The sequence below is a fragment of the Desmodus rotundus genome, chromosome 5 (genome assembly GCF_022682495.2).
Source record: "Desmodus rotundus isolate HL8 chromosome 5, HLdesRot8A.1, whole genome shotgun sequence".
NCBI lineage: Eukaryota > Metazoa > Chordata > Mammalia > Chiroptera > Phyllostomidae > Desmodus > Desmodus rotundus.
In genome coordinates, this window is record NC_071391.1 from 55,132,218 (window position 1) to 55,146,160 (window position 13,943).

Consider the following 13,943-nt stretch of genomic DNA (forward strand, 5'->3'; position numbering starts at 1 on the left):
AAGGCCACCTACTGTGTGACTTCAACTGTATGATTCTGGAAAAGGCAAAACTATGAAGACATAAAATGATCAGTTGTTAAAGGGAAAGAAGGGATGAGCCGGTGACTCTCAGAGGACTTTAGGACAGTGAAACTACTTTGTATGATACTGTAATGGTGGACACATGTCATTATACATTTGTTCAAACCCACAGTATGCACAACACCACGTGTGAACCCTAATGTAAGCTGTGGACTTTGGGTAATAATGATGTGTCAACGTAGGTGCACCAATTGTAACAAGTGTACAAATCTGGTGGTGGATGTTGACAATGAGAGAAACTATATCCGTTGAGGGCCTCTGCACCCTCCTGTCAATTTTTTTGTGAACCTAAAACTCCTCAGAAAAATAAAGTTTAGCACTGACTGGCATGGTTCAGTTGGTTGAGAATCATTCCACAAAGTGAAAAGTCCCCAGTTTGATTCCAGTCAAGGCACATGCCTGGGTTGAAGGTTCGGTCCCCAGTCCGGGGGTTTGGTCCCCAGGTAGGGCATGTACAAGAAGCAACCAATTGATGTTTTTCTTCCCTCTCTGTCTCCCTCCCTTCCTCTCTCTCTAAAAATAAATTAAAAAATAAAGTTTATATTATAAAATGAGACATAAACACAAATAACATGATATAGGGCTTCAGAGAAGGAAAAATTTTATTCATTATGTATTCATTCATTCAACAGACATTTATTGAGCATCTATTATTGCCAGGTACTGTGCTAATCAAGAAGAGGAATGTCTGAGGAATTTTTTTTGTTGAAGCATTATTGACATATAACAATGGCAAATTTAAACTTAATATTATTTGCCAATAATTACTTTCAGGACTTCAAAGTCTATCTTTCCAGACCTACTTGGAAGTCAATGTGTTGTAATTACCGAATTTTACATCAAATGATAGTTTCAAGAAGGATAGAGGGGAAAAAACCAGACATTTCTGGAGTGCCCACTAAAAGCCAAGCATTGTGATACCAGCTTTAGGAACTTTATCTCACTTAATCCTCACAACCTCCAGGAAGGTGGGTGTTTTTATCTCTAATTTACAGATAAGGAATCTGAGGTTTAGCTGTTGAAATAACTTGCCTGAAGTCACACACAAAGTGGTGGGACTGTATTGAAACTAATTCCACTAATTCTGTTCTAAGTAAATTAATACAACAGTTTTAATGGTGGTTTCTCTATAGAAACAATAATTATGATCTCAGGATTAGTTTAAATGGCTTAAAAATTACTTTACTGTTGTTAGGAAAAGTAAACAAGTTTGGTGGGGAGACTAGCTACAGAGCATGGACCGCTCACAAAAAATAACCACAAAAGAGGAAACTCTCAGAAATATTCAATCCTTGCTTAACGTCAAACTTTTTCCTCCTACGATTTGTGGTTACCCTATTTGCCTTGATGTTCTTCCAATAATCAGATACTTGCGCCTGGGTAGTCAGCCCTGCTCCCGGGGTTTATTTATTTAATTGATTATCAGTATCTTCAACAGAGAACAAGATAGTGAGTATTAAGCTTGAGGAGGTACTTATGTTTTTTATTATTAGCAGACCCCTAGAATACTAGCCCAAAGAAAAAGATTAGCAGAACACTCCAATTAATGGCAAATTAGGAATAAAAAGGTAGGTGCAAAATGGGTGATGAAAATTCTGAAATTACCTGTGTTTGTGGAGTACTGATCCAATAATGCAAACTGAATTTGCATTATTACTGATGAACTCTCGGATTTTGTGACTTTCTATGAAGCTTGGACTAGATCTACTCTTTGGATAGAAATAGGTTGCAGTAGAATCAGACCCCGTGAAGATCTAATTGGATTTATTAAGTAATTCATGAATTGGGTGGCATCTCATCTAGCAAGTAAAGAGGTTATATACTCCAGGGGTTATACAAGATGGAAGACTTTTATAGAGAGAAAGGTAGAACAAGGACTCATCAGCAAGAGACAATTGAAAGTTCATTGGAGGAAAGAGTTTAGATGACAATGACTTCTCATTGACTAAGCTGCAGCATTTCTATTGGCTAGGCTTGTTGCTGGGTGAGAGAAAATCCTTCTCTCCTCCTGCCGGACTAGTATCTGCACTTCCTGTTTGTGAGTGCAAGGTGCCTCTCTTCCTGTTGGAGTCTGTAACTGAATTAACTGAGGCTGTAATTGACGTGGTCTTCCTGCTTGGGGTAATTAACAGTGGGAGTAGTAAAGCATGAGAGTTCCCTCTGTTGGCCTTCCTGACTCTAGTTTTAGTTAAGATTTCCTTTATTAATTCACAAGTTATAGATCAAGAGGTTGGGAGTGATCTGATGAAGTTGTCGTCTATTGGAAAGATAGAACCACAATCAAGAAGAGTCAAAATAGCATGCCTAGGAGCAGGCAGGGAGGGGGCCTAAAGGTTATAACAGAGAGAATAGAGAGGGAGAAGACCTGTGAGAGAGAATTAAGACTGGATGCAAAACTCAAGGTGGAAAGCAGGTCTGGTGTTTCTAGACTTGCCCCTGTGGCTGAGAGTGCCACCTCCTCCTGTGTTTTTTATTTCCTGTTTGCCCCATAGATCCACTCTTCACTTTCCTTCCCCACTCCATGCCTAGGGCTTCAGTCCCTTCCAGCTTTCAGTTAGGCTAGAATAAAAGAATGCCCTTACCTAAGAGTGGGGGCAGGGCAGGAAGGGAGGGAGGGTGTTTATTCTCTCGGCTTCCTCCCTGTGGCACCACTTCTGGCTGCCTTAGTCCCTCAGCCAAAGTCACAGTTCCTATTGAGGGCACCAAATCTACACATACCTCTTTTGTTCTAGGTTCTGGAACCCCTCTCTGTCCTTGTCCTTTGGACCTTGGGTTGATTATAGCACAGCTACCACTGGTGTCTTGTGGGACCTTGATGTTCACTTTAAACTTTATTTTATTTTTTAAAAGATTTTATTTATTTATTTTTAGAGAGGGGGGAAGGGAGGGAGACAGAGAGGGAGAGAAACATCGATCAGCTGCCAGTTGCCTCTCGCATGACCGCAACTGGGGACCTGGCCCACAACCCAGGCATGTACCCTGACTGGGCATCCAACCGGTGACCTTTTGGTTCAGGAGGCCGGTGCTCAATCCACTGAGCCACACCAGCCAGGGCTAAAATTTTTCAAATTGAGTTTTAGAGAGAGAGGGAAGGAGAGAGAGGGAAAGACAGAGAGAGAAACATCCATTTGTTGTTCCACTTATTTATGCATTCATTGGATGATATTCCTTGGCCTATCAGGATGGCACTGTACCAACTGAGCTACACAACCAAGGCTGATCTTCACTTTTATAAATCTGTAAATAAACATTCCTTAGCTTTCAGAGTACTGATTGTTTCCAATCTTGACTATTACACTTCCTAATATTTATTTTCTCTTTATTTGGAAGCAGAATGCTTATTTTTACCTGAGTTCATTGCTACACAGCTAAAAATCTATTTTTTTCAAGTTTCTCTTGTAGTTAGGCAGGGCCACAGCAGTAGAAATGATATACAGTCCTTCTTATATCTCTTAAATAGGAACAGGGTCCACCCTTTTCTATTCCTCCATCCTGCTGTCTAGACAATGATGTGATTCCTGGAGCTCCAGCATCTGTCTTGGAACATGAGACTTAGAGCCACACCCTAGAGATGGTGGAATAGAATGTGAGAAGGGGCCTGGGTCTCTGACAACTGATAGCTTGCTATAATAGCCCTGGACTACCTGTTTGCAAATAGGACTATTTGCACGAGAATTAAAGTCTATATTGTGCAAGTCTCTGTTATATTGGGTTTTTCTGTTATGTGCAGCCAAATAAATATTGTATTTTTGTAACTGAGGCTTTATGCTGTGGTAGCTACTTCCTGTTTATATAACCTTTATCCTCCATAACACATTATTTTTTTATTGCCTGCTTCCTTCCATTAACATGTAGGCTCCTTAAGGGCAGGGATTTTGCTTGTTTTGTTGTATCTCCAGCACTTATAACAGAGTTCACCATTAGTAGGGGCTCAATAAGTATTTGCTAAAGAATGAGAAAACAAATGAATTAGGTATCTGATGCAAACTGCAAAGGTGGACACTGCTGATTGAAGGAGCTACACCAGGAAGTGTATCTTGTACTCATTAATATATGGTGATTACATTGTAGTCTTTTTGTTTCACACCTCCATGCCTTTGCATGAGCTGCTTGTTCTGTCCAGAATTGGTTTTCCACTTGTTCATGAAGCACATTCCTACTTATATGTCAAGTTTTAACTCAATCATCATTTTTTCTGGGACACTATTCTCCAGTCATTGCAAGTAGTGTTGATCTTTCTTTATTCAACTCTATTTTTAATTCTTAGTTAAATTACAGCACTTACCACACTGCGTTGCATTAATTGCTTACATATCTGCCTCCTCAGCTAGACTCTGGGGCCTTGAGGGTAAAGTCTATGGCTTATTTATCGCTATCTTCCCGGCATCCAGCCTGAAGCCCATCTCATAATGAGACTCAGTATATGTTTTCTGAGTTACTAGCAAGATGAAAGAGCTGAGGCTGTATTTTGATTCCTCGAGTGAGAGTAAAAACCATAAAGTACTTTTGAATTACTAGTTCAGTGGAAAAAATACTGTGCGGGACCAGGCGAAGGACAGCCTGGTCCCAATCCTGGAACTTCTTCCCAGGTGACCTCTTTAAATATTTTTAATCTCTTTGAACATCTAAACCCTCAACTGTAAACTGGGATATAATGACCTCACATGGTTGTCGTGATCAAGTCAATGATTTTGGGTGAAAGCTCTTTGTAAATAAACTGGTAAGTTTCAGGCAAGAGCAAACAAATTACCCAAGTAAGGAGTTTGGTCTTTTTAAAACAATCCCAGAATGTTTTCCTCCCAGTCCTCTATCTACGCAAAGATATATCTATGCTGTAATTTAGGTCCTTCTCTTTATTCTTAGACCTCAAAGAACTTCTGTAGGCTGGGGCAGGTTCACATTTTGAGGCTGCTTGTCTTGAATCAATCTTCTCCCTCTGATGCAGGTAGCTCTAGGATTGGATATGTTTCATTTAGGATTAATATTTATGACAAGACCTTTCCTTACCCTCTATGAATCTAACACTAAATAGCAGCCAGAATCTGAGGCTTTCTTGTACTTGAAACCTGTGCTAAATGGCTCTAGCACGTAGAAGACCTCTCCCCTCAGCTTCTCAAAATTGAGCCTTTAAGACTCACTTTGTTTTCCTCTTGTCCTTTGAGTCTCTTCTTGATTTGCTCTAGTTTGTTAAAGAACTTAGCAACTCAGCCAGCGAGAGGAGTCCTTGATGATCTAGTGGGAAGGGTAGAAGAGGCAGGGGGAAGACTAGAATGACAGAAGAGCCTTTTATTGGCTACCCTTAGTGCTCAGGGATGTTTTCATGGGCCTCACCTAGACTTATACTTTGATCAGATGAAAACATGGGGTCATTAACTCAGCCCTGGACTAATGCCAGCTAGCAACACTGATGATGTAATTGCTATAGTGTGATTCTTCTGGGCTGGCTGCTCAGGGGCATCGGGGGCCCAGCTGTTCTTGGGGGATCATGTGGATTTTGCAAATTTCTCTAGGGCTTCCACTGCTTCTGTTTTCACAATGGTTGTAACTACATTTTCCTATTTTCCCTTATAGTGTCTATAATCTCAGATTAGTTTTGGGATTCAAATATCTCCCTTTCCAAGTCATAGGTGGCCTCATGAACACTGAAACAGCTTTGGCACTCAGTTTTTCAAACTTCTGCTCCATTCAGATTATTTCTACCATGCTTGCCATATTTCATCTTACTTCCTCACTTTTGCCCTCACTATCGCCCTCATCTGTTGTGCTCTTCCTTATAAACATCAAATCATCCTTCCATACCCAGGTCTCAAGAACCCGCCTCAGTTTAATTCAACTTTTCTCGAACTCCTAGCATCTATGATGTGGTAGGCACTGTGTTGGAGCGTGGGAACACAAAGGTGAATGAAATGAGAATGTGTCTCCTGACCTCATGGAGCTCACATTCTTGGATGGAAGGAAGGCAAGTAAACTCACTGAATACAATGTGATCAGTGATATCAATTAGTGGCATGGAAAATGCGCACGCCTGGAAGAGTTTAGGGCAACTTATGTGTTTTCTACAAAACTCTTTTGAACCACTCAAGACCACACTTATATATATGTTCTGGGAACTCATTATACTTGGAATCACTTAACTTAGTTCATGTTACTTTGGGTCACAGATTTAAGCCCCTTGAATTTAAGAACTGTGTTCTTTTGTAACCACCCATGTCACATAACATATTATTGAGCATTCAACAAATAAGTATAATATTCACTAATACTTTTTGGCTTAATAGTTGTTTGCTTGATTTGGGATAGAATGGACTTAGAGAAAGAGCTTGGGATGGAAAATTAGACAACACTGGGTTCTAATTTTAGCAATGGTATTTGTTAGTGGTAGATTTTGGCAAGACATTTAGCCTCCCTGAGTCTCAGATCTTCTTCTTAAAATGGAGATGAGAATATCTTCCTCTGAAGTTGTTATGATTTAAGTTAGATAATTTAAGTGAAGTGCCTCATTTTAAAGTAAAATTCTCTTTCTCCTTCCTCCTCTTGGTCTGAGAGGGCTGTGGGAAAGAGACGATCCTTTGCACCTCTTCACAAGTAAAGTGACCATATTTTTAAAGTGAAATATATGTTTCATATGTCTATTGGCCATCTGTATATCCTTTTTGGAGAACATAGGCCTATACAGGTCCTTTGCCCCTTTTTTAATTGGATTGTTATTTTGGTATTGAGTTTTGTAAGTTCTTTACAAATTTTGGTGGTAACCCCTTATCAGATGTTTTGTGAGACAAATATGTCCTTGCCTTCTGTGGGTTGTCTTTTTATTTTGTTGATGGTCTCCTTTGCTGTGCAAAAACTTTTCAGTTGGATGTGGTCCCGTTTGTTTGTTTGTTTATTGTTTTCCTTGCCTGGGGAGATATAGGATAAATTATTGCTACAAGCAATGTCTGAGACTTTACTGCCTAGGTTTTCTTCTAGGATTTTTTAGATGCTCAATGTCACTAATCATTAGAGAGATGCATATTAAAACCACAATGAGATACCATCTCACACCTGTCAGGATGGCCACCATTAATAAATCAACAAATGACAAGTGCTAGTGAGGATGTGGGGAAAGGGGAACCCTTTTGCACTGTAGGTGTGAGTGCAGACTGGTGTGGCCACTGTGGAAAACAGTATGGAATTTCCTCAAAAAACTAAAAATGGATCTGCCTTTTGATCCAGTGATCCCACTTCTGGGGATATATCCAAAGAAACCCAAAACACTAATTCGAAAGAACATAAGCACCCCTATGTTCTTTCGTTATTTACAATCTCTAAGATATGGAAGCAGCCCAATGGTCCATCAGCAGATGAGTGGATAAAACAACTATGGGACATTTACACAGTAGAGTACTACTTGGCCACAGGAAAAAAAGAAAATTTTACCCTTGTGACAGCATGGGTTGACCTGGAGCACATAATGCTAAGTGAAATAAGCCAGTCAGGGAAAGACAAATACCATATATGATTTCACTCATATATGGAATCTAATGAGCAAACTGAATTAACAGGCAAAATAGAAACAGACTCATAGAGAGGTGGATGATGATTATTGGTGGGGGAGGTTAGAAGGTGGAGGAATAGAGCAAAAAGAAAAAGGACTCATGGACATGGACAGCAGTGTGGTGACTGCAGGGGGGAGGGGCTATAAGGAAATGGTAATGTAAAAAACACACAATTTTTCTTTAAAATGAAAAATATGGTCACAAACTTTGGAAACTTTTCCCCAGGTTGTGAATTTATTCATATAAAAATCATGCAAATCGTAAAAATTAAACAATATCTGGTGATTCATGTAATCATAAGATTATAAGCTCTATGAGGATGAGGATCATGTCTATCTTGTTCAGTATGTAACTTGCTTGTTTCATACGGGTATTCAATAAAAATCTAAAGGAATGAGTAGTTTGATGATAGGAAATTTATATAAAAAGATATATAACACTTCATAAAAATCAGCTTCAGTTATCTGGATATTTGAAATTTGGACTATCTTAAAAAGTCCAGATCAAAACTCTATCCTTTTGACCCCACTCTGACTGCCTGTGGCACAAAACCAGGGCCTAACAGTGTCTGATTCGGGATGGTAGGCAGTAGGACTCCATAGTGAAGGAGGGGCTCCTGAGAGCTCAGTGGGGCAGCTACAGACAGAACAGGCACAGACACTGGAATTTCACACTCCGATAATCTCCAACAAGAATGGATTTAGAGACAGAGCTTGGAAAGTAAAGTCTAAAAATGCCCCCAAATATTGATTTTGATAACAACAGGAAGGGTGACAGCCATCTAGCCAACTATTCTCTGAAAACAGGTGAGGCTTTTGACCAGTCATGGGTTGTTAGGTGGGGGATTGGTAGCACCACGTTTCTAGAGTATTTTCTGGTTTTCAAAACACGTTGCTTCTTTCTAGTTTCTAGTACAGTTTAGGTAATTCAATGAACATTTAAGCATTTTCTTGGTCCCAGATAGTGTGCTTAATACCATAGGACATAAATATGAATGCCATCGTTCTTTATGGTAAAAATAATGACCATTTATTGGGCTCTTAATAGTATTTGCCAGGCACTGTATTAAGTTGTGTTTTTTAATGTATCATCTCATTTAATCCTCAAGTAATCTGTGAAATTACTATTATTATTATTGTTGCTTGTTTTACACATAAAGAAAATGACCTGTTATGGTCACATAGTTAACAAGCAAGATTAACGAGTAAGTTAATCAGTAAGGTGTGGCGTCTGGGTTTGTTTACCTGATTCAAAGGCCCTGTTCTCTTAACAAGCTATCAAAAGACCCTAGTAAGTAATTAGACAAACAGTTGCTCACTGCTGGAAATGCGTCTCACATCTGGTATGAAACAAAGTAAGTTATATGTTTAAAATATTCAAAAATTTAAGTGATCTTTGCTAAATAGGCATTCCTTACACCAACATTTTTGGAGAGCCATTTGGCATTAGAGATCAAAATTTAACATGTTTAACTCTTAATTATACTTTAGTAATTATCAAATAAATCTAAATAAGCAAATATATGATAACATTTGGGGTTATGTTATTCCCAAAACAGTCCATGAGATAAGGACATGATAATAAGTGGTTACTTGGAACAGCGCCCCCAGAATCAATGATGAGGAAGTAAGGAAATCAGACAGGGAAGGGCAGTGAAGCCAATACAGAGTTCAAGATTAATTAACAGATTACAACTGTGGGAAACTGGGGCTCAATCCTTCTCAGGGGCTTATATAGAATTTGCTTTAAAGGTGTCTTACCCAAGGAAGTTGAGGTCGTTATTCACAAATTCCCATCCATCACTGGATGGTGAGCCGCTGCTGGGTTATTAATGCCCTGCCCACACATGGACCAAGCTCTCTCCTCCTACTGAGAAAGCCTAAGGTCAAGTCACAGGTGCTTGCAGTAGAAAGAGATCCTGAGTGTAAGGAAACAGTGAGGGCCAAGGTAGTATCCATAGGGCACTGACAGCATCTGTTGTAGTATATTAATAATATAGGAGGGTGTTAATTGAATCATTGTTATGATAATTAAACACTGTACACAAACCTAAATATACCTTAGAGGGGATTGGCTAAGGATGCCTAAATAACCTTATGACAAAGAGATATGATTTCTGCTAAGCTTTTTCAAAGACGAAAACCAGGAGTCCTTAACCTAGTGTGGAGAGTGAGAAGGCCTCTTTTGGAAAGTGACAGCCATGTGTATGTTGGGAGGGAAGCTGAGGGGAATGATCCAAGCAGAGGGAATGGCATTGCTATGCTGCAGCCCTTGCAAAGGAGGAGGACTGGAGCTGGGCTTATGTGGCTGGAATATAGAGAATCAGGGCAGACTGGCTTCCTGAGGTTCAGGGATAGACAAGGACCAGAGTGAGTGGGACCTTGTAGGATTAGGGACTGATCCTGGTTGCAGTGGGACCCCATGGAAGGGTTTAAGTTTTTGCAGCAGATCTTTAAAAACTGGTGGATCTTGATGGCTCTGGCTGTAGAATAGAGAGAGTAGGAACCTGGGCCTCTAAGTTCTTTGAAGTGAAGGATGTCAGGCTGCCAAATGTATTCCAAGGCTGATGATTGTTGTATTTAAAAAACATGATATATTCATTTCAAATAATCAGAAATACTTGTTAAAAAGTTTTTATTGAATTTATTGGGGGTGACAATGGTTAATAAGAACTATAAAGGTTTCAAGTGTACAGTTCGGTAATATGCCATCTGTACATTGTTTTGTGTGTTCACTACCCAAAGTCACCTTCTGTCACCAATTGTTCCCCTTTATCCTCTTCTACCTTCCACCACCTCCCTTTCCCTCTGGCAATCACCATACTGTTGTCTGTGTCTATGAGTTTTATTTTTTTCTGTTGTTTTTTACTTAATCCCTTCACCTTTTCTACCCAACCCTCCTCCCCTCTGACAGCTGTCAGTCTGTTCTCTGTATCTATGAGTCTGAATCTAACAAACTAAACTAACAAAATAGAATCAGAGATACTTTTATTTTTTATTACCTAACCTGATTCAACAAAGGACTGCTGGTGTTCATGTAACCCTTATTTTACTTAATAATATCCCCAAAGCTCAAGAGTAATGATGCTGGCAATTGGCGATGAGAAAGAGAATCTGTAAAGTGCTTCCTTTAAATGAAAAGGTAAAAGGTCTTGACTTAATAAGAAAAGAAAAATAATCATATGCTGACGTTACTGAGATCTATGGTAAGAATCTTCTGTCTATAAAATTGTGAAGGAAAAAGAAATTCATACTTGTATTTGAATTATAAAATATGTGTAGCCCTGGCTGGTGTGGCTCAGTGGATTGAGTGCCAGCCAGCAGGTCACCAGTTCTTTATCTGAAAGGTCACCAGTTCGATTCCCAGGCAGTGCACATGCCTTGGTTGCGGGCCCAGTCCCCAGTTGGGGCCGTGTGAGAAGCAACAGATGGATGTTTCTCTCTCTCTCTTTCCCCCCTTCCCCTCTCTATAAAAATAAATTTTAAAAAATGTGTAAACAATAAAGAATATTTAAATGGATGACATTGTTCATGTTCAGAGTAAGAACATATATTATCTATTATATATACACAAGACAACATATATATTACATACAATATATAAATATTATATATACATCTATTATATATAATATAAATATTATACAAAGTGGAGGAAAAGTAGGTTCACAGTTGTCATATTGAAAATAATACAATAATTAATAAATAAGAATGCAAAAATAAACTCTTTCACATACAATTGTAAACCTACTTTTCCCCCACCCTGTATATACATATATTACATATGTGGTGTAAACACTATTCTTGCATATTATTTACACACACTGGATTTACATATTAAAGGGGATATTCCACCTGCTGGCAGTGCTAGTTAACTACCTGTTTTCAAAGGGATTGCTTTTTTTTTTAAAACAATAACTGAAGAAGTTTTTATTTTTTAATTTTTGCTGTATCATTGGGGTCAGTTGTATATATTTTTCGATTACAGTTGGTGTACAGTATTATATTTGTTTCAGGTGTACAACCCAGTGATTAGACACTTATATAACTTATCAAAGGGGTTGCTTTTTAATTCTTGTTTCCTTATTTCCTCTTTAGTTTCTATGTTTAGTATACACATTTTAGTCTTTCTAATGACATTAACAATTTACATCAGAAGGGTAATTGATTGCCTAGATGAGAGTTTTTGTTTCGGTTTTTTAGAAATCAACTATTTTCTTGCAAACACTCTGTGAACCAAGGGAGAAGTGTAGTTATTTCCTCAAAATAATGGAAAGGTTTCATATTCTTCAGAAACACAATAGTCAATGGGTTTCATTTTTGAAAATAGCTCTGGGATACCCACTGTTTCCTAGTCAGACATAGTACTTTTTCATATTACTCCATGAGATTATAATTATAGTTGGGCTTTAAATTTCATGAAGGCTGGACCAAGGGCCTATCAGTTTCACCACTACAAATAACAGAGCTGGGCTGGTAACTGAGGTTTAATGTTGATGCATAGAGGGCATTAATTGCATATTCTGGTGAAAGAATTGGCACCGAAATAATCACGGGAGAAGTTTCATGCATTTATTTGTATATTTAAATACACTGATTATCTGAGTTTGCTATCTGTTCTGAGGATATAAAGAAAAACATTCTTGTAGTATAGCATATGATTCAAGTAAGATTGCTACCTCGCTCTTGAGTTTTCCACATCCATTGTGGGTACATAGATTTGTTGATTTATATGCTAAGCATATATTGTTTACTCTGTGTATAGCCTTGGAGGGTTACAAATAGAAGCCCAATCAGAGCTTTGAAAACTTTTGTTTTTAGAAGTGCACTTGGTTGTTAAAATAATATTCAAAAATGATAGGCAGATATGTTCTATAACTCAAAGTTTAATGACCAAATTCACCTTTAAAATTATAAGGAAAACTGTTACAGGACTATCTCACCCCAGACATCTATCTCACTCCAGAAAACAGGAATTCAGAAAGTTGCACAGTTTTAACTGCCTCTTATATGTGAATACCACTACCAACAATGGTATGAAATTACTGAGATCAATAAATAGTATTCACCAATATTTCTTAGCTTCACGTGAGAAAAGGCAAGCAAGCTCTCCTCCCCGGCTTCATTTCTCATTCACATGCGGTGTGACGTTAAGATGAAAGATACATGTGTCAAAACAATCTTCTTGTATACTTTATGTGCAGTTTATTGATATCAATTATATTTCAATACAGCTGCAAAAAACCCCAAACAAAACAAAAATACAAATTCTACGTTACATGTAACAAATGAAGAAATTGCTTCATTTATTTCTTAAGAGCAGTTACTCATACAACAACAAAGTATCTCTGCAGAGCCTGGTAGCCTAGTGAAGCAAATTTTATCTAATTATTACTTTTTCTTTTCTTTTCTTTTCGCCTAGATTTAAGTTACTATCTCTACTCAACGAAAAAAAAAATCTTTTAATTTGTGTTATGCTGCAGCTCCACGGTGGAACTATTTGAACCCTTTGGGTTTTTAGAGTATCATTTTCACCCTCCAAATTGGATTGTAGAAGCTTGGGAAAAGAATCTCAGAAGTGAAATATGAATATCTTTTCTACGCGCCCCAAATGGCGTATTCTAAGGCTGTTTCGAAGTGTCTAAGATTGACAGAGAGGAGCTATCACGATCGAGGCTGGGTGTGGCTGTTTTTAAAAATACAACCCAGAGACCTGCGTGGGAATTAGGAGGGTTTCCCAAAGATCTCCTAATTCCTAGGGAAGAGCCTTTCACACACACAACCTCTCAATAAAGACATTTTCCTAGGGATTCAACTCAAGAAAGCCAGTCCGAGTGTTTTTATTGGTGGGCGTCGGAAGCGTGCTGGAGTCGACTCTCCAGCGACTCCTCCCGAGGTTATGGATAAATCCGCCGTTTTTCTCCGCTTTTCAGTTCCGGGAGGAACAGTCGGTTTCAGCAGCTGGACGCGCCCAGGATCTCGGGGGCACCTGAGACTCGAGCGGTGAAAGGACCGGGGAGGGCCTAAACGCTCTGCTCCCTTAGGTCCCCCAACCCCGGCCGCCAAGGGAGGCGGGAAGAAGGATGATTGACGGAGTCGATCAGTGGCTAGGGGATTGCAGAGGGAGGGACCAAGACAGGGATAGCTGAGCTTTCCCCTTAAACGGGTTGGGCTGGGTCTCGAGAACGGCCTCGGTCAGGCCTACTGCCCTCCCTCAATGGGTTGTTATGGTAACAAACGACCGAACAGTCCCTTACGAACAAGCCAATGAGAAGAGCTGTCTTTTCCACCGTATCTCCGAGCCTGAGGTGTTGCGAAAGCACGGGTA